The 22,711-nt window shown below is 38.8% G+C and overlaps 1 long non-coding RNA gene across 1 annotated transcript in view; it reads right to left on the reverse strand.

Moving 5' to 3' along the window:
* Positions 1-1,902: 1,902 nt before the first annotated feature.
* LOC137482962 (uncharacterized) overlaps positions 1,903-22,711 on the reverse strand; it is a 113,328-nt gene continuing 92,519 nt past the window's right edge. The window contains exon 4 of the long non-coding RNA XR_011004290.1: positions 1,903-2,451. This is a non-coding gene — a long non-coding RNA (uncharacterized lncRNA). The remainder of the gene's footprint in view (positions 2,452-22,711) is intronic.

Here is a 22,711-nt window from a genome sequence, read left to right on the forward strand (position 1 = left end):
CAGCACAATCATAACTCAAATACCTTTTTGAAATTTTTCTATTAAATTCAAACTGGCAAACTTGTCCTTCATCAAAGCAATTTTCTGATACAATACTCTGAGTCAGTCCCACTGGGGCACGGGTCCATGGGATCCTCCACCCGCAGATGAGGATGCAGCCTGCAGACATAACAGCCAAAGGATATTTAGTCAAAGAGAAACACTTGGTGGCATGAGTGGGTCTCTTTTACATCTAAAAGGCTGATTTGTACCATTTCCAGCCCTCTGCTTGCACGGCTTTGCTCACTGGGGTTTTCTGGAGCAGAGGGACAGTGAGGCTGCTGCAGCTGCTGGAAAAAGCCAAACTGGAGCTGCTCTTCCCACGTGGGCCAGGGTCTGAGTGCTGAGCACAGCTCAGACAGTTGGCTCATTACCTTTCCCCAGCTGAGCAAAAGGGAAGTGGGCTGAAAGGAGCTAAATGCCCAGTGGTCATCTGCCTCCAGCCTGTCAGCACTGGGCACTGCCTCAGCAAACACTCGCCCCAAGGACACTGGCAGTGATGAATAACTGAAGGGTGATTACACTTTTGGGGAACAACTGACCTGGTATTCCTGGGTCTGTAGCTTAAGACTAAATGTAGGAAAAGAAACTGGAAGTTAGCCTGGATATTTAGGGTAGTTTTTTCTGAAGCCTGTACCAATACATGCCTTGCAAATACCATGTAAATGTACAAAGACTGTCTTTGTCTTTTTACATAGAAAACCATGACTCACAAGCTGATCCATTATGTCACATGAGAAGAGATCTATGTGCTCATTTGGTGTGCATCCTCAGACATCAGCTCCTGAAATTAGGACATCTGCTGAGCAAGCTGTTTTTGACATGGAAAAGGATCATGTATCTACAAATATATAATTTTATCACCCCATTAATATGGACCACATTGTTCATCTCCAAAGATGACTTGATGGTCAGCTGAATGTGAATCTGGCTTCTTAAATAAAATTACATACTTTCTTTTTCCTTGATAGGACCTAGTTGTCCATTTCATTCTATAGGGACAGGAAAAACCCTACAGAACTTTGAAGAATCAGTTAAAGGCCTTGGTGAAAAGACTCTAGTCTAAGTTTATTCATGCTCAGAGCAAAGAGTTGAACTACAAAGTGATTTTTTCTTTTTATATATATATATATATATATATATATATATATATATAATTTTACAGACTTATCTTAAAAAGATAATTGAAAAAACTTAACTTCCAAGTACAAGGAAGTTAGGCTCAGGAGGAGAAGTGTAGGAAAAGACCCCCAAGTTATTAAAATGACAATCAACACTTATGTGACTAAGATAACTGAATTCAGATTAAATGAGCAGTAACTATGTATTCCTTCACCACCAGTTGCCAGTGCATCCATTGGCATCATAGGAGTGAGTGAAAGGTTCATTTCTCCAGAAGAATTTTTAAGCCTTGGTTTTCTCTCTGACCTGTCCATGTCATGACTTGGAAAGGAAGTTTCTTGAGGAGAAGGTGACCAAAAAGGGAGGGGAACAGTTTTTTTTTTCCAGCATTACCTGGATTATTACAGCAGGTATCAACACAAAATCGATGTTCATGGCTGCTCACACAAAAGAACAGGGAAGGCACCATTCACACTTCCTTTCAGGCTGCTGTTGGATCACAGTGGTAATTCACTGGACAGGCTATCAGACAAGCTGCTCAGTTTGGCCATGGGATATAATGGCTTGAGAAAATGAATCTCTGGAGCTAACAGATGGTTCAAACCCACATCCCTGCAGCAGTGCACCTCAATTGTCTCCCTTGCCCACAAATTAGCTCTCTCCTCCTCAGCCTTTTTTCCAGGCTGACCAGCACTTGTGTGTCCCCAAATGTGAGTGGAGAAACCTGTCACTGGGAAAAAAACCCTTCAGAAAATCCTCCAAGGCCCCAGAAACTGCTGCTGCATTCTGGATTTGACTGGTGCTGTTTCAAGGCAGGAGACAAACTTTTCCCCTCTTTCTAGATAGCTAGAATTCCCACTCCTTCTGCTGTGCAGGGAGCACAGGGTGCTGAGGAATTCCAGCAGCCCCCTCTCCCACTGTCCCAAGCAGGAGCTGGTGAGCAGGCACAAGGGGAAGCTCTAAGGAACAGATTAGATGATTTTCAGTAGCTCTTGTTCTCGTACTTAACTCTTTTACCTCAGCTTTTACACTGAGCTACTCCCATTTTTAAATGGAACATTTGTTTGTGAATGACATACAAAATCTACCATGTATTGCTTGAATGCCCTTGAAAGAAAGATCTCACAGCAAGGCTCTTTGCTCTGTCCTTATCCCAAGCCTGATGCAGGAAAGTGGCAGGGCAGAACCACAGGATTTACTGCATTTCATTCAATTGCGCTTCAAGCTGCCCAGGCACCTTCTTTCCATCTCTTTCTTCTCTGAAGAGTTTTAGCATTCTTGGAAAAAGCCCTAGAGAGTGTAAATTAAGTATAAAATTAAGTTTGGACTGCAGAATGCATTCTTGTACTTAGTACCAGGATGTTTGTGCTATAAACAGATAATTTTTACAGTGTATTAAGGAAGGTTAAAGAAATATTTCTATAGTTTTGATTTTAACAAGAGGAAGAAGAAATGAGATTGGGTTATAATAGAAGAATTACAGTACAGCTGTTACTCCCTAATTAATTCTGTCTGTGAGTAAATCAAAGCTCTAATTATAGACATGAAATATGCTCAATATTGTGGAATATTTATGCAAAACATTATTCCTGGCACTTATCAGCTAAAATATAATGTCTCACCAGAGCTGAAGCAGCAATTTTTAAGTTTCATCTTTTTTTTTGCCACTTCTTTATAGCTCAATACATGGAAAGTACCTGATGAAAGTACAGTTTCATTTTTTAAGTACTTTGTAAATCCCAGCTGACAACTGGTACAATTCTTCCTCTAAGAAACACCTGTCTTTATCTAAAGGAAAAAAAACCTCAAATGACTAAAAATCCTTAAAATGGCATTTCTCTTACTATTATGAAATAATGCCCTTTAGTTCCACAGCACACTTAGCAAAGTTATATTTGAGCTTCTTCTCCACGTGCTGTCCCATGCACTGGCACAGCGTATCCCATCATCCGTATTTCCACTAGATCATTAATTAATTACTCCCTACAAGTTCTAATCCTGAAAGTTACTCCAGGGAGGAAGACTTGATTCTACCCTGCTCAACTGAGTGAGCTGAAGCTACTCAGCTTTCTGCACAAAGAGAGACACTGCTGACCAGCCATAGCTCCAGAGATGGCAAAGAGGAAAGGGACTGGGATACAGACTTCCCGTTAGGGAATGCACTGCTCAGAGGGCATTAGCCAAAAAGTAATTACACCTTAATGTCAATAAAAGATAATATCATTGACATTTGACAGTGGTGCCATTCAATTCAAAAGCTTTTAGGTGATGGCTTGGTGGTTCTTTCCATGACAGATAACAGAAACATTCTAGTAGAATCAGACTGAGTCTCTAAATTGTTTGCATTTTGGAGATTTTTTTTCCTTTATCCCTTGAAAATGCAAGAGAAAATTGAAATACAGACCCTTAAATGTCAGTGGACCTACTTAATAGCCTGTGCAGGTTACTGTAGTTCCTTTGTTTCTTTCATTTATTTATTTTAAAACTGAGCTATGACAGTTTATAAATAGAAAAGAAGCTCAGTAAACTTCACAGTCACCAGCCATTATCCAGTCTAATTTCATTCCATGGAAATTCAGAGCCTACAAAGACTACACAGGCTACTGACTGACATTCACTACGATACAAAAGTTGTGGCAAGCATCTGATCAAACATCATGAAAACCTAGAAAAGAAGCACAGTACTCAAAAAAAAAAATGTTAGCAAGATGGCACAAAACCATTTTTTTCAAACAATAATTAATATTTTCACTAGCTATGCATCTTTCACAAAGGGTAATTAATGTTTTCAGTAGATCTGCATTTTCCTCTAAAAGGGTGGACACAACAAGTCTCTGCTAACCTTTAAGGTAATTCAAAGATACATCACAGAGCACAACGATTTTGTGAAGCACAATAACTTCCATTGCCCTAAGAGTATTTTAGGTTTTTGAATCTGGCTTCAACTTTAAAGACCACAGTTTCAAAGGAAGCGTGATAATGATCACTTCACTTCTGTGCTTTGAAGTTTCTTCACCTCCTCTTGCTTTATACTCAGATCTCCCATTTATTTTGCACAAACACCTAGAAAACACAGCTTACTAATCTTTCTGGTATTATTAGGGCTGACAAAATAACTCTCACAAACGAGTTCAAAGTAGTGGTGAATGTTGCAAAAATTACCATTTCTGGAACACTGTGAAAAGGGAAAACCACCATAGAAATTATGTGTGTTCATCAACTGGAACATGTGAAAAGAAAAAAAAAATCACTGACAGCATGGAACTGCATTTATCTCATTTACCTGTTTCAGTCAAAGGTACAGGGCAAGCCTCTGGCAGGCTGGGAAATGAAAGTACAATCCCTGTGCTAGAAACTCAGTAATTATAACTTCAGGGATCAGTGCAGGAATCAGAACAAGAGAAATCTAAATTTTGCTAGCTTGAAATATAACCCTGAATGATCTTTGTCAGCCTTTAAAACCAGACAAATGTCTGGTTTTTGCTCCCAGTCCTGTGTATGGAGGGGAGGAATAAATGGAACATACATACACGTGCACACACACAAATCCACAGAACTCACTGTCCCTGAGAGAAAACTTCAGGCTGACATGTGCAATCCCTAGCACACTTTGGAACCAGAAATGTAGCAAAATAACTGCATTAGAATGGTGAGAAAATTAGTTTTGTACCCTGTCAGCATTGTCAGATCCCAGAGGCTGGAGATGTTCTACAGAAAGGGGGAGAGTAAAATAAAGCTGTCCCAGCTGCTTCACCCTCTGCAATGGGGTCACGCAGCAAAACAAATTAAAAGACTAATGTTTCTGTTTTGCACTGCCATCCTCCTGCACAGCAAAGAAAACAAGATCTGGGTGTCATTAAACCTTACAGTAACTTCCCCAGTGAAAAAGCTGGTGGGCATCTTGGCGATTAAGCTTAATGCAGACAGTGTACAACTGCAGATCAAAACCCCCTTTTCAGGCCACTCATCTCCTTTCACAACAATGCAAGGAATCCAGGTCAGAAAAGAGAGAGAACAGAATCCTTTTAGGAATATTTCAAGAAAATTGGGCTACCTAGCTGGGGTATGTAAATTTGAATTCCTTCTGATGACTTCAGGGTGTTACTTTAAGCCCAGTGAGAGAAACAAGTACAAAGTGACAGTGAATCAACTCTATAACATGCATTTATTTATTTATGCAGCACATATATCTAGCCCTCCTAAGACAGTTAAATCAAGAATGCTAATGAACACAGGGAATATCCAGAGTCAGTCTTCTGAACATATTTTCAAAGTTCTATTTTCTTCCAGTATAAAAATTTCTTCTTTTAGCATAAATGCTATTAATTATGAAAAAAACAATGAAAAAATTTTTTTTCACCTTTAAATGTGTAAACAATCTTAATAGCATAACAAGTGGTCATAAGTAATGTCTGTCTTCTGGTAGAATTGTGCTAATGACATGTACTAAAATGATATTAACATAAATTTACAGTTTAAACAATTTATTCTTTAATAGTGTGGGGTTAGTGTATTTTGACTATTTAGAAAAGTGGACTCCAAATACTTTTCCTTTTTCATAACTACTAACTGAAAAAGCTGTTTCCAAAGTGGACAATGAGGAGATGGGTTTGGCAAATAGAGATGGAAACAAAAACTTAAAGGCAAGTATTTGGGAACTGATATGGGAGGTTTAATCAAAAGGCTGCTGTGTCAAACATAGTTAGAAAATAATAAGTTGGCACATGGACAACTTCTGGAACTTCATTTGCAGCTTCCCCGTGCCTGTAAACAGCACAGCACTGGGGTGAAACTCCAGGGGTGCTTCTTTCATGAGCTCATTTTCTATTCTTGTAACAATGCACCTTAATTCCATTTTGATGAGTATTCCTGCCAGCAACACATTCTCATTTTCCTAAACCCCTATCTGGGGACTTCTCAGAGCTGGCAGTGCTGTTTTAGGGCCAATTTCTTGCTACCTATTCCCATCCACAAAACCTTGCCAAGATACACAGTTCCTACTATGGCGCTGTCCTGAGTCTAAATTAATTCTTTATATTTGAGTTTTGCTGCTACAGCTTCAAATTTTAGTAACTATCTCCCCAAGGAACATTATTATATCATCCATTCTATTAAGGGGACAAAATTAGCTTTACTTACTGGTAAATGCTGATTAAAGCTTCTAAGCCTGAAAAGTTAGAAAGGTTATGGATTTTTAGATCATGAACTTCTATACTTATGTGCTATATTAACTGCAAAAGTTACAGTGCTTTTTAGACTAAAAAAAAAAGAAAAATTAAAATTTTATAAATGTAGATGGAACACTGCTCAGAGGATGCTTTGTGGCAGCATTTTTAATATACTCTGAGTTCTTTGTCCTTCTGTAGCACATAATTCTGCTCTTCACACCTCTCCTCCACATTCTAACTTCCTGCTACTCTTCTCATGCTGCACTTAATATTCTGATACTTCGTTGTCCTCAGAGTTGTCTTCCCAATCACTGTTTAATCTCTGGTTTTATTTCTATGCCTCTCTGTCAAGAATTACATTTCTGTTCTTCCTTGCAATGCCTCCTGCCTGCTTCCAATTTTACTAATATTCATTTCTGCAACAACACTATGCCAGCAATCCAGAGATAGTGATTATATTATCCACTGACTATTATAGCACTCCTCCAGCTTTTGCCTTCAGGGACAATCAAGGCTTGGTCAGAGCCACGTTTGCGACTTCCAAGTCTGTGAAAGATCTAAGAAAAAAAGCAATATAATAAATCCTTAATAAAAAATCATAACAAAAGGTCCATCCTCCAACTACTCCCATTTTCAAGAACATATAGCTATTGCTATTTTGAATTTCCCTAGACACAGCCAAAGACAGGTGAGACATGCCAGCTTAGAAGATTCCTCTCATCACTTCCCGGAGGGGTCAAAAGCAAGAAGTAAATCAGAATTTACTCCTAAGGTCAGCGCCCGTGTGGCAAACAGAAAGATGGCAGCAGTGTAGGAGTAACCAGTACCAGTCAGTGCATGCACTAAGGACAATAAAAACGTGGTGTAAGGACTTGCAGTGAGCCAGCACAGAGAGCCCAGGAGCTGCTCTGTTGGCCCGTGTGCCTTCCATGCCAGACCCATCTGCACCGGCCGTGATACAGCGGGACTGTGGCCACAGAGAAAAGCAGATTAGCTGCAATGCACTCAGCCAGAGCCAGTAGGAGCCAGCAAGGAAAGACCCTCTAGAAAGAAGCAGGAGCAAACAGAGGTGTGAGGTATTCTCATCCTTTCTCACACTGGATGTGACAGTGCCAGTTACTGTCACAGAGGAGCTCCCCAGCACCGTGACTGCAGAAACACGGGGGTAACACAGGCAATGCCCAGCCTCTGAAAAGAAACCCCAGCCATTGCATCAGCATCCAACTAACTCTACCCTGTGAAGTGCAGTACACAGGCAATTCAGACAAGGCTCAGGGCACTAGGTTTACTTCCGATATAAATAAGAATGCATTTCCTAACACACTGTTTTATCAGCGTCCTCCACATCAGTGGCTGCTGAAGTTGCCTGGTAAGGTCTGAGCAGCTGTTGGTGAGAAGGCAGAGAGTGCTCCTGGTAGGGCACTCCCAACCATCGTCCCGTTCCCATGCATTCTACTCTTCATATTTGCTACTGATTCCAAGAGTTTTGCCAGTAGCAGTATGACTTTCCAGAGTTCCCACAGAGAATATTACTCATGAGGCCTTTTAAAAAAATTAAAAATTGAGCATATGAATATATAACAGCTAAAGAGCAATACTTTCTTTTCCTTGATAGTTTCAGAACACTGATATTAAAAAATCAGCTACATTTTCCAGAGTTTAGCTGCATACAATACCATAAAACTGTCTAGAATTTCCCTCTGCTAATCCTTTGACCTAAATTTTACTGGGGTTTTAAATATTTATTAAACTCTGATATTCAATACATTTCATATTCTGATGCTAATTTTTTTTTCTAATTATTTTATAGGCAACATCTGTGTTCAGTAAATTGGATTTCTCTAAACACTGTTACTTTGTATTAATAAGCAAACATTTCTTGGTCCTGATGTTTAATTCATTGGTTTTTATTAGTATACTACTAGGAAAATAATTAATTTGTGCCTATTATGCACACCAGCCACATGACCTCACACTCAGGATGTGTTTCATTAAGCATAATCCCAAGTAATGAATCTTTTCAAATCTGTCATACAAAACACTCTTCCCTGTTTTCATTCCACCCCAGATACTTCTAGAGAAAGTTAATCAAATTTATTAAGAAGGAAGCCAAAAAAATCCCGTTGTGGTATGAGGTATCAATCCTTGCTGTATATAGATTTCTACTTGTCTCATGTGTTGCCATTATTCCTCCAAAAAGATTTTGGGAATAAAGGGACTAAAGGAATGTTCTCTTCCTCAGCTTCAGTAGCTGTCAATTGCTGCAGCATTTGCTAACAGACCTGAGACTGTGGTGTGAAGTCCCCTTTCTCAAGGGACCAAAACTATCTCCAGACTATTCATTACCTCTTTATATCTGCAGCTGCAGAGGAGGTACAATCATAAGATAATAAGAAAATGATCTTTTAGGGGAACTCTAATTTCTTACTAAGGCACACATATTAGAATAAAGGAAATTAATCATCTATTTATTTACAGCACATGTTTAGCATTTCCATGAGTTTGTGTATCAAGTCTTGATTGCAGGATTATCAGAGTCTGTTTATAGCTAATCTGTTTTTAATGAACGTGTGCTTGCCAGCCTGGTGTCCCCATTTCCAACTATTTTACTTCATTTGCAATATTTTAAACTTACTCTGTGCCAAACTGGAAAAAAAGCTCATAAAGCCAAAGAAAAGTAGTAAAAGTATTTTGCAAGTCCTAATATAAAGCTTTAATTAAGGAAAGCATTTAAGCATGTGCCTGATTTTATGCCAAGGCTTAAGCACATGTGAAATTAGTCTTAAACATTATGTTGAATTGGACTCCATGTATCATTAACAGTTTGAATTGAATTGCAACAAAACAGTCATCTATGTTCCACAGCTTTTTTCTTCAGGAAGCCATCAGTTCCAAAGCCAGGGACACACTACAGCTACAGCCAGTCTGAAGAGTCAAAGCAAACCAGCAGGGTAATAAAAAGACTGCTCGTGCCCACTCATGGGGTACCTGGTGCAGAATTCTCTGCAAGGAAAGGCTGTTAGAGTAAGAATTCCTCAGGGAATTCTTGAAGGCCACAGTAAGTTAAATTCTGAATAGAGCCTGGAAAGCTTTAGGTGCTACTTCAACAGAGTAGTAAAGCAAAAAGAGGAGATGATATTGAATAGTCTTTTGCTTATCTGCCATTCTAAAACCAAACCCGTGCCAGCCAAACTCCCAAAAATGTTTACTCTCCCTGTGAGTACTGAAACCAGGGTAATCAAATCAGTCATTGTCAAAAGCTTAGCAATATTTCAAGAAACAAATTCAGGTGATTGGATTAAAACAATCAACAGATTTTTGCCTTCATACAAATTAGCAAGTACACTTATTAATTCACAGAGAAAGCACTTACATTTAAGTGGCATATGACTGTGCCAAAATATGGCAGATCTGATGACCAGACTTATGATTAAAATGATGAGCTACATTCATTCAAACTCATTTTTTAAAATGATAAATCTTTTTATCACTTTGTTACAAGGACAAGAGGTTAGCTCATGTAATCAGAGGCAGAACAGTATTATCTCATTCAGAGAATGAAGCAAAGACACACGGTAAAGAAAACTAAAAAAATGTAAACATCAAGTTAGACAAGTAAACTACTTATAGTGAACTGTGTCTGGAAATTCATACCTGTGCATATTTCCTACTGTAGAGCAATTAAGCTTCACCAGCTTCCTTGTTCCCCCCAGGAGAAAGCAAAGTAAAACTCTTATGAAAATGACTATACCAGTCTGTCTATTAAACATGGCAGAACATGATCATATTTGCCCAGACACAGTTCTCCAGCATATTGCTTCAACTAAGAGCCTGTGGATGAGTATCTTTGTGTAAATCACCCGTTTCACACGCTGCTTTAACGCACTGCAAGAGCTGCTGTAAAACAAAGTGCAAGCCAAGAAGGAGCTGACAAAGCCTGGTTTAAATGGGAATGCTTTAAGAGGCATCACCAGCAGTGCTGCTGTACAGCCCTTGTGCAGCACAGTCCAGAGGAGAGGACCCGCTCAAAAAAGCATTTAATGGTATGAGTCATTCACGTAACTTCAATGCTTTGAGGAAAAATAGAATCAGCTTTGGATGGTTTGGGTTTTCTTCCATGAAATAAAAGTGAATGCAATGTATGAAAATCCTGCTGGTTGGCTTAGTCTCTCCCAGGCCACAGCTTTTGCAAACTCAGTCCCTCATCTGTCTCAGTAGGACAGCCACCTCAACTGGACGGGGAGTCCTGCAGAAAGGGCAGGGGGGACAACAAACCCCAAAAGCTTCATGGAAGGGATGCACAGGGGATGGAGTCAGTGACACTTGAGGACAGAGAAGCCTCCCTGAGCACAGCTGCCTGTTTTGTAAGGCATAACACCAGCAACTGCAAATCACCCAAGCAGCAGAACCAAAGCCTCGGTTTTGGAAGTGTGAGGGAAGTGCTAAGACAAAATCAGGTGAGGCCTAGAGTAAAGCAGTGTAGAGAAGGAGCATAACCCATCAATAAATTATTTTTCATGTGGAAAAATTCCACAGAATTTTTCACTTTTGTGTGAAGTAAGGCCAAATGAGAAAAATGCATTCAGAAGTATTTTCAATAATCTTTTCTTCTTAAGAAAGTTCTACATACTTGAAATCCATTTATATTTTTTTTAATAAACGCATTAAAAAAAATTCCTTTCTTAATAAGAGACTGAAATGCAAAGGATTAGGACCCTGTAATGTGATGTGTGGGCTTTGTTCTGGCAGCGTGCACAGGAATGAGACATCAGTGAGGGAGCCAAAGCCCTGCAGGGCTAGCAGGGTGCAGCAGTGCTGGGGCAGCAGTGCCAGGTAACACAGTCTGGGCCCTCGAGGAGGGACATGCAGCACACTGCAGTGCCAGGAGCAGGACTGTGCCCTCCTCTGCCAACACCTCTCAATTCTGGCTTGGAGTGGAGCATCCAGAATGAGAGAAAAACCATTCAACTGCCTTATCCTTTTTCCCCTATAGAAAAAAACACCAAGAAATGGTATCTATCCATAAATTTTCAATTTTTGTGGTCAGTAATAATTACTTCCACTGTCTTGACATGAAGCACATTTTTCAGACTGGTTCTCAGGACAACCAAAGAAACTGGGAATTTTTGATGGATAGCAAATGCAAAAATAAAAATTACCCCAGATAAAATCCAACTAAGGTAAGCAAATTAACCAGTCTTTAACGTTCAGTGGACACTATTCTCCTTAGTGATAAGAAAGGTTCTTACTTAATGAGCAACATACATCTCTTTCAGTAGGAAAAGGAGAATACTGCATGCAGTTGCATTAGTGAGTAACTAGAATGTTTTTTGCAATCCAATTGCCTTTTAATTTACCTTATACATAGTATATCCTCAGATTAGAATGCCAAATTCTTTCCTTTATTTACCCTTTAAGTCAACTGTATTAATATTTATCACAAAACTGAAACTTCACAAGAGAAATAAATTCTGTTAAGACCTTCATTCAACAAAACAGTAATTATTGCATTTAATCACTCACAGTTGTGAAGAAAAGCATCTAAGCTAATGTTGATGATTTCAGTTTTGTAGTCACTTACTGTTGATGCTTAAAAAACTATCAAGCCACAGCTTTATCCCACCTTTTTAAGTTACTTCCCACATCATTCAATGTGGTGAAACCCAGCTGTGCCCTAAAGATGAAAGAACCTTCAGGTGAATATCATCCCTTCAGGACCATGAGTACAGAAATTTCTAGCACCTTCATTGCTAAAATATTTCAGGATACCACAATGAATATGGATTCAAGACTAACATAATGACTTAAAAACTACTTACAGATTGCAATTTTATTTCATATTAATTTCCATATAAATTCCATTTGTTTTAATGTTCCTAAATTTTTCATACATTTTGCAATCTGCTACATTATTTTTACCATTAAATTTGCATTTTGTTTGCCACGGCACACGCTGGACCTGGATAATCATTAGTGATGTTTGAAGCTGTAAATTATAATCAGGGGCCTATGACTTGGTAGGTGAAAAGAGGCTGCCTATCTAACAGCTGCTAACAGCTAACCTGGAGCTTGGGGGATCAATAGGGCTGCATTAGTGTGACAGCAGAGGGCAGAATGACCAAGTGCTGGAGTTAGAAAGAAATTACAGTCAAAGCCAAGTGATTTGGTGATGCTTCATCCCAGCCCCTGTGCTCCCTGCAAGCACACAGCACAGCTGGATGCCTGGTGTGCCCCTCTGCTGTTCCCATCCCCTGCAGCTGCAGCGGTGCCACAGCAGTGTCAGTGCAGTCCTGCTGCAGCCACAGCCTGGGCAGGAGCTGGCTCTGCTGCTGCTGTGTGCCACACGGCTGAGGCTTTACAGGCGTCGGTACTGAGAGCTGCCGCCAGCGAACGCGGGATGGGTCCTAACGCTCAAGGAAGAATTAGTCAATAGATTTTCAGTCAAGTTAGTTTTGAAGGCAAGTATAACTGCCATAAAATCCAATTCATTTATGGGATCATGACAAGATTCTCATTCCAATCTAACCAACCATCCAGTATATAAACCCTTCCAAGCTTGGCATTGGCATAGACAGACAGTTCATTAACAGGAGCTACTGGAGCAGATCTTCACCAATCACATTGGTAAGCCACCCCTCATTAGTTTCATAATTACACTGTATATGTCCCACACATCACATACCATGTTTTTGAGCTATTAAAATATAGCTTTCATTTTCTGAAAGGCTAACCACTTTAAATCACAGAAGCCAGGAGTAGCATTCTCTTAAACAAATCATAACTCAGGTCAGACATTTAAACTGACTTTTATTCTCAATGACACAATCTAGGAAAGTGCACTACTGCTGATCTTCAGAAGCTGCTTGTTTTTCAGAGATCAGACTTTAATTATGAAGAAATTGACAGTTGTGATGAATAGACTGGTAAATGAAATAACTCTTTTGGTTTGCATGTGGTATTCTTGGCTCCATTCTTCTCACTATCCCTTAAGAAAAGCTGGAATTGCATTTTAAATCAAAGTCACTTAGACTTTGTATGACCAATGGACACACTGAGAGTGATTCATAGACAAATGGTATTTATGATGCAAGTCTGTCAGGACCCTGTATATCCTTAATTCTTTTAATGAGAAGCATTTTGCATTGAAGAACTGTTCACCTAGATATGTGCACACTAATTTTTTCCAGTGAAAAATGAAGCAAACATGCAGAGACAAAATGTGGGCAGCTCTTCAAATGAAGTGTCCTCCACAGATCCAACAGACACCTAGAACAAGACAGGCCCAGCAACAGCATTCAGAATTCAGTGTCTGGCATACTTCCACAAAATCCCATAGAAACATATTTCTCCCAGCACCCATTCTATCTGACAGCTTCTTTTTCCCAGTAACTCAGAAACATTTAAGTTTTGAAAGTATTTAATCCTTTCCATCATATTACCCGTGGATACTGCAGGTACAATTTTTTATCTACTTATGCTTTGTAGTCATTACTAAAATCATACAAATACCCCCAGCAGCCATGAAAGAGGGCTGCTACCTTCTTCTTCAAATGCTGGTAATCAGATATAGAGTGTCTGCAACCAGATATACACAGCAAGGAATGGCACTGTCAGTGCATCCCCCCAACACAATCCAGCAGAGGAACCAAGCAAGGAAAAATGGTTTGATGGAGTTGCTTCTGAGTATATCTGAGGCTACTAAATGCATAGTGAATAATTACTGTAAATGGTAGATGTTTATATGGCTTTTCTGACAGGTTATTCTAAGAATAGCATAGTTGGTTCAAATATATCTGAAGAAAGCATCATCCCTAGTATTTAGCTAAGCCATGAAACATATGCACTCAGTTTCTACTGCAGACTGCAATTAAATTGTACAAATAAGAATGCCTGTATTTAGAAGGTTTGGGATTTAAAAAGCCACATTTTCTTATCATCAGACACTCACACATTTAGATTGGAACTCTTCTCAGCAGCACACAAACCTCATACACAACAGTATTGCCTTGTGCCCTTCTCTGTTCCTGCACACACTGCTGCAGCCATTCCCAGCAGGACCCAGTGGGACTGGGACTGTGGGGCCATTGTCCCTGTTCCCTCAGACCTGCTCCCAAAGCAGAGCCATACATCACTCTGGAGCAGCACTTTTGGGAATGACATAACAGGGTTGTATGACATGACTTGAGAGCAGATGGTGCTGCATCCCAAGTTTACAGTTTCATGGGCCTGAGTGACACAAAACCATTATACATAGATACAGCCACTACTCTGGCTTTTAAGAGCACTTCAGCATTCTCTAGAAATCCAAAGATGGGAATGTTAATTGAAAATACCAGATACAGTTCCTCTTTCAAATTGAAAGCCTCACCTTTATAATATTTTCCATTTACCTTTCCCAAACTACAGGTGTATGCAGTCTTATTTGTAACTAAAAACAATTTATATTTAAAATAGTTTCTAAGTAAATATTTCAGGTATGCTTTTTTCCTTGACTTCCCATCTTCTTGGTTAATCCAAACTCACACTCCCTAGACTCCATCATAATTTTTTTAAAAAAATCAAGTCCTTCTCATTTACTTTAAAAATGCTACATTTATCATGTTCCTCCTAGATTTTTGTTTTCCTCTAAATCTATACTCTAATAGTACTTTGGGACTACCCTGCAATATGAAAGACTTTCTTTTCAGAAGAATAATGAAAAGGAATTATTGAATCCCTTTTACTGCTCCACAACTGTAAAATGTCATCAGCAATTCCTATAAGATCACCAGCTGTTGAAAATTACTTGACTTTCCACACTGACCTTTAACATTTGCAGTTTGCAAGAGGAACTCTGTACTTTTACATCTGCTTAAAGCATATCACAGTGAAAATGAGACTAAGGCTAAAAATTACCTTGAAGAAACCTACACCTACAGGTGTGTGTGCACCTGTCGAGGTGCCAAAAAGAACTTGTCTGTTTATAATACTCATTCAAGCCTGCCAGTGAACACCTCACTATCTCTCCTTAAATTTTAATTAAATACTAAACCCAGGAGAAGCTCTATTGCAGGTAAACTATATGTGAATGGGACATTTAGTGTAACCTTGTTTTCTAACAAAGGATGTCATCAGGACACTGCAAGGGTTGGTGGTACCTCCTCATAAACTTGGTATGAAGGGCAACAGGATGAGCAAAGGATGCAAATGAAAAGTGACAGAGGAGAAATTGGTTCTGTGCACAGGCTGTTTGCAGCCAGCATTCTCCAGTTCCACAGAGCACCTTGCAGAGCACTCTGCTCCCTCTCTGTTCACAAAGAAGTTGTGTTCCCCAACTGCCATAGCTGTGCCTGGACCCAAAGCTCTGCTTCAGCTCAAAGCTGCACACAATTAGTACCTTGTCTTCACCAGTTTGTTTGCTTGCTGAAATTAAGTGAAACTTGGACAACTTTTTAATGAATTTCCCATAAGAAGAAAACAGATCTTGATGCCCACAGAGGTTTCATAAAAGCAAACAATACAAAGATGCCAGCACTGTGGGGATGCTTGATCCATAACTGAAAGTTGTTCTAACAGCTCACATATAAAGTGTAGAAATAAAAAAACTCTTCTACATGGGGTTTGAAAAAGTAGTTTGTTCAAATTCTCTGTCTCTATGTAAAAAAAAAAAAAAAAATTACAATATAGTGTATATAAACTATTACTTATCACATTGTACATAAGGATAAGGAAAAAATACAATACAAAGATAATTTGAGCTCATTTTTATTGCAACATCTTATTTTTAAATAATCAAGCTATTTGCTGTATGTATTGCCTACTCCTGAAACATACTGAGCATAAAATTTCTTCTCGCTTTTAATGGTAGAAGGAACTCCTCAAAGAGGAGAAGAGAGGTGTCACAGAGTAGAGGAGAACTTGCCAGTCACTGTTAATGTCTTGTGATGTCAGTTGGAAAATAGCAAATGTGGATCCACAAAGTGAAGATTATTTTGTAATGGGATACTTTGTGACAGAAAATATTAGATCTAAGAAAGACAATGCTGCAGCCCAGAGCTGCCAGAAGAAAATGCTGGTCTCAAAGAAATACAACACAATAAATAAATTCTTGTTAATCAGGCAGTATCAAACATCACCCTTTGTAACAGAAAAGATCCTCCTTTTCTCCAGGTTTGCCTAGACAGCTTTAAGAAAAAAATGCAGATGAAACTTTGCAGCAAGAAACCTTTCCACACACAGCCCATCCCTGATCTGTGGCTGCCAGGTAAAGAGATTATACAAAAGCCTTTTAAGCAATGAAATAAAGATGTTAGATTAAACTTTTTTGGTGTTAGTGATAGTCACCGTTGATATCCAAGATAAGAAATTAAACAAAATACAACAGCTTCAAATAGCATTGACCCAGCAATTAAACATCATTTAACAGCAGTTAGATAAATCCTAACTTTCCTTTCTGAATGAAGAAAAAAAGTAGAAATTAGTTGACTATTGAAATTACAAATATATTGTTTCTTTACCTTATCACTTTCATTAAATAAATTATAAATATTTTATATGTCTATAATGTAGAGAAGCCACATAATAGGTTTCTCACAATTAGAAGTAAAACATATTTTCCATTTTTTTTCACATTTTTCTACCTTTCTTATTCCTCATCCTTATTTCAAATTATAGCAAATATTGTTCTACACAAATTTAGACCTATCCATTCTTGAATCAACCTGTGCTGTCAGCCTGTTGGGAGTCATTTTGTTTGAACATCTGGACCAACCACATGTTTCCTAGTGAAAATAAATCATCATTTGTGAGGTATGAGTATTAACATACTCAACACCAGAGGACTGATGAAGATTGGACTGTGTATGTTTAGTGAATTGTGGCAAAATATTATAAAAAAACTTGTGTTTGTAAAGTTTGTGGGATACACTGAAAATGAGCAGCTTATCTGGGTCTGTTGAAAGGTAATTTGTAGTTCCATAGCCCAGCTGGGTCTGTACCTATTAAAAGTTTAACTACTATAACAGTGCCATCTGTATTCCACCAATATACTTAATTATTATTTAACACCCCAATTTATCAAAATAAATACATTGTAAAGAAAATGTATGCCTCTCTGATTAGAGGACTTTTCAAATTATTTTATTCTGGAAATTAAAGAGAGTGTAGGTCTTCTTTTAGTGGGTAACTGATCTCACACGAACCTTCAGGCACTGTAGCATTTTGTGCTCACATCCTTCCCTGAAGAATTTTCCTATATGAGACTGGGAATGGGTGCTGTGGAAATCCACTGCTCCGATTCTGTCACCTGAACATTCAGGCATACAGTCAGTGACAGGAGTCCCTCCTTTCTGTTAGCTATTCAACCAACGTTCCTGCAGGGACCCTATCATTTTTACTTATAATCTACATATTTGGTAGCAGCAATTAATTAATTGGGAGTTTATCAGTTACAAAACAATCTTAACATAAGTATTATTTCCCTGCACAGAATAAAGGAAAACACAAACAGGTTATTTGCACATCTTTTTTCTAAGGTGTCACAAATGCAGAGACAGTGATAAACAAGAAGATAAAGCTTTATCCAACATTGGTCTCAAAGGCAGACAGCAGCCAAGTAACCTGGAAGAACTAAATGAGGAAAGTTCTGTGAATACTTGTGCAGCATGAACACTTCTCACCACCTTCTTATGCTCCCAAATCAAAGTGAAGATTTTCTATCACCCACCAATGATGGTTTTATACCTCACTCATTGTTATGGCATCTACACATTGATCAAATTTAATTATTTTTTTGGGTAATGAGTTTAACTAAAAAATATGGTCTAAGATGGACTGAAGCTCTTACCAAATAAAAATTGCAGGATTTCAATGGCTATACCTACTAAGAATTGTAACAGTAAAAATGATCTAAATCTTATCTAACAATCTGTACAGCAAGTTTATTTCACAGCATTAGTGGCAGGGCTCAAAGTCTCACCTCCTTCCAGTCTGTGTTTACATGAAAAGAGTACTTTTGTAAAAAAAAACAAACTTTCCTTTTTGAAGCAGATATGGAGAAATGCTCAAAAGCCAAATAACAAAACCAAAAAAGACAAGAGAAACCATCCAAAATTCAGTATTTTTAAATAAAATCTTCTGCGTACCATCCCAAACTCTTGACTTTTCTGCACCTGACTAATGCTTTGTTAATATCCTCACACTGATTATGTCTAACACATATCACAGCACTTGCTGCACCTACATCTTTGGGGCTATCAGAGGGGGCACGATGAACACTTCATAACAGTGTGCATCATGCACTGCAGATCCACCTTATTAACTGGATAATAAAAGGCAATTAGAACATCAGTGAATGCACTCAGAGCTAACAGATTCTATCCCCTTGCTTAGTGAACTGTTGGAATAGCAAGAGAGTTCATACTGCAAAGTTAGAGGGAGAGAACTGGGCTTTTATTGAATACAGCTTTTCAAGACAAATTCAGAAATGACTTGGAATACACATGCATCACCGAGCTTTTCAACCTTTTCCATCCACTTCAGTGCATACTTTTCGCTATGGGGGGATGGTCAGATATGGTCAGACAAGCTGTTCTCACAGCACCTTCCTGAGGTCAAGGAGCATCATCTTATCTCTTTCACCCTCCCTAATGCCACCATGAGCAGCCTGCAGCCAAAACTGCATCTCAACCTGGCTCTCTCAGCCTGCTTCTGCATTACAGGGCAGATATGCACTGAGGGAGGACCTAGTTGTGTTGAAATTGTCAATCTGCATCAACCACAGCATGTTTAATTCTGACTCAAGCACTTTGTACTTACATGTAGCACTGCCATTTGTCTGCTTGAACCCAGCTATCTAATCTAGACTTAAAAGTTAGGCCCTCTGTACCTGCCTCCAGCCACTGCAGAGTCTATTCTCAAGTCTCTTCATACCACGGATCTTAGACTTTCAGAGCTTTTAAAGGTGCATGTCTCTCTCCACTGACTGAAGAGGAGAAACTACAGGGCCAGCTTGCAGTAATAGCCAATGTAAGGAACATAAATACCATTCTTCATGCCTAAACTGAATCATTGCATTCCAAAACAGCAAAACACTGGAAACAAGATAGCAATTCCAAGAAAACTGTAAATGTAATATACTGCATTAGAGAAAAATTTAGATGTAACCTGTGAGTTTAGACTTTCCTGAATTTGATGCTTCAGGCAAGCCATATGCATTGTTTTTCAAGAAAATCCTTTGTCTTTACAAAAACAATTATCAGCATTGGTGACTGCAGCAGAGTTTGCCCTTTCCTAGATATTTGTATTAATTATGCTTTGAAGGTGCTGAATTAATCCATTCTGTGAAATAGATATCAGTTAATTAAAAGGTATTTTTCTTCAAGAACAAATATAATTCATGATGAAATAGGAGATTAATGCTTCCTAAGTCAGAAATCCTTTGGGTGAAAATAAAATGGGTTTTGGAATAGACATGCTTTCCAATTGACCTTACTGTTTAAATATTCCTGAAAGGCATCAGATCTGAACTGAAAGAGTGCAGAACATGGTATGGAGCTTTTTTTATTGTCCTTTGTCTAACTTTGAGGCAACAGAACAGGCAAATACATGGTTCTGCACACCCAAAGAATGAGCTGCAACTCTCCAAGCACCACACAATACCAGGCACAGTGCCTGCAGTGCCACAGAGACAGATGAGAGTGGTTTCTAGGTCATAGAAGCAGTAGATCAGGCAACTTAGATATTTACTATCTCAATGAAAAGTCTGGAGCAGAAATATCAAGGGCTTCTTAACTCTTTACCTATACATAAACTGCTCACTTGGGTATGCAAGTAAACAAATGTATTTTTCTGTATAAATGCAGGAGAAAAACCTTCAGATGTGGGCTGTATAGAAAAAATAAAAGTATTCTCAAGCTGTCCAGTGTAAAACTTATAGTGACAGGAATTAATAGGTGTCAGTTCACTAACAAAGCACCTCATCACTTTGAAAAATGCCTGTGACAACTAGTAGCATAACTCATGGAGGTGGAATAAAGGTGGTGAACACGAGGTATATGCATTTTCTCAGAGGCTACAACATTAGGCATTATTCCTACCACGAGTGGAGAAGACAAGAGAGAACAAAAAAACCCTCATTCTCTGTTAGGCAAAAGGTCTTCTTGGCTGGTGCAGGGCTGACAAAATGTTCTGAGTAGCTCATTTCTCCATCCAAGGCACAAAAACTACTTGGATACACATGCTGCTCTGCACTGTGCTGAGAGACCACAGAGGAGGGTGACAAAAAAGGAAATTTGATCACATTTGGTACAATCCACAGTTCCTGTATGGTACCATAAGATTTTGGGCCAAACAATAACCTGTCATAAGCTGTCACTGTTCTAGTTCTTTCTAGCTAGGGAGAGAAAAGGGCTTTAAAGTAGATAAGATTTTTCCTCACTGTGCAAATGTGTCTCTGCCAAGACATTATTTGGATTTGTGCTGGCCTAGCTCTGTCCATCAGGACACTCAGCAGACAATCTCCAGGAATAGCCATGAACCCCAAGTTTCTCCTGCAGGCACAGTTCCACAGCAAACTGGCATTTCCAACAGACTGGTCTGATTCACTTCTTGGACATGGTTTTACTGTAATGACATGAGGCACAGCTCCCTGTTTTCTTACATTCATTCTGGGATCACCTACTGAGGGCATATCAAAGTCAGCCCTGAGATGGTTGTAGCTGTTAAGGCACAGTCAAGCTTCCTCAGCCTCTCTCCATCAATGTCCTAAGGAAAGAAAGTTGTCCAAATCATGACTCAAAGTGTTATGATGTGTAAATGTACTTCTGGTTGCCATCCCAAGAACCTCATTTATTCCCTGTTATCCTCAGCTTCAAGTCTCCTTCCTGACCACAGCTTCTCCAGCCCTGTGGTGCAATCCAGACCCCACCAGCAGCCCTGTGGCAAACAGGCAGGCAGCTTTAGCATCCCAGTATGGATATTGGTGACTCTCCAAAAGCCAGATCCTCACCAGGTGTTTCTCCTTCAATGCTCCTGGAGCCACACTGATGTGTTTCACTCTAGGGCTCTAACTGAAGATTTTTTTGGCTGTACCCCAAAGTTATCTCCTGCCCAGAGATCTAGAATTGTGAGAAACAACTATCAGACACATTCAAACCTTTTATGCTTTGACTATTCACTTTTTTTCCCATTTTGGGACAAGTAAAATTTCTGAGGCTGTAGAACTTAGGCAATAACTTAATAGGAAACTGTAGCAGATATGTCATTTATTTTGAGTTAATCAGATTTAACACTTCTCCCAGAAATGCAGAGTCACATGCTCCTCCCTACAAAACAATACCACATTTGCCATGTGAAAAGTCAAGTGAAAAAGTTCTGAGGGAAGTCTTTGGCTTCCTACAGGTCTGGAAACTCACATTATTTCCTGCAAAAGCTTATTTTCTACACGGAGTAGCCACATCTTCTCAGTACCAAAATAATCCAAATGAAAAAAGTTGCAGAAATTCAGACAAACAATGAGATTTGTTCATTTTTAGTTTCTCTGAATCTTTCAATAAGTCACTACTGGATAAAAAGCCATGACTACATGCACTGGTCTGAGTTCCACTTTGATTAGAAGTAATACAATAAAATTTAATTAAAAACTACAGTAAATGTCACATAAAGTCCTTATTCTGTTAGCACTGAAAATCTTGTATACATGAAATAACTAGAATAAATAACTCTATGGTAAAGGACTGGTAACAGGTGAAATGGAAAATAAGGTTACAGGTCAGGAGCAAGTATTTGAAAAGAGTTTGAGAAAAGGCTTATTTATGTACTTACTAGAAAAAGTTATGTTTAAATTTAATGTTGTGTCATTAGAGCAGGTTTTATTACCCATCCTCCTCCAGTTTTCCTAGCTCTCTCATCCTATATGAGTGATTCATTTAGACTATTCTTTATGTTAAGCACTGAGTTCCAAAAATTATTTATTACAAAGCATAAAACACAGTCAGAGACAAAAAATTATCATCTTATAAACTTCATAAAGATGAAACCTTTGTCAATACATTTCTCTGTCAGTCTCTGTCTCCAAGTACCAGTCAGTGTCAAGACTGCAGAGAAGACTGGTTCTAACTCTCTGCCCAAAAATGTGCTTTGTTATTATCTGACCTGCCAGGTACCAGCAGGTCAAATAATCAGCAGTGTTGTAATTCACACAATACTAAATTATAACTAAGTCTTGTCTTGTTTCACAAAGTTGGGCACAGACTATATTTGTAATATTATCATCCTGTTACAATGCTTACACTGAACTGCATGTGGACAAAACAACTCACTTGACCATAACGAAAAAAAATCACTTATGCCATGTGCAAAAGCTCATAACTCTATTTCTGCCAATTGGATAAGCATGACTAAAC

The sequence above is a fragment of the Anomalospiza imberbis genome, chromosome 15 (genome assembly GCF_031753505.1).
Source record: "Anomalospiza imberbis isolate Cuckoo-Finch-1a 21T00152 chromosome 15, ASM3175350v1, whole genome shotgun sequence".
NCBI classification, from domain to species: domain Eukaryota; kingdom Metazoa; phylum Chordata; class Aves; order Passeriformes; family Viduidae; genus Anomalospiza; species Anomalospiza imberbis.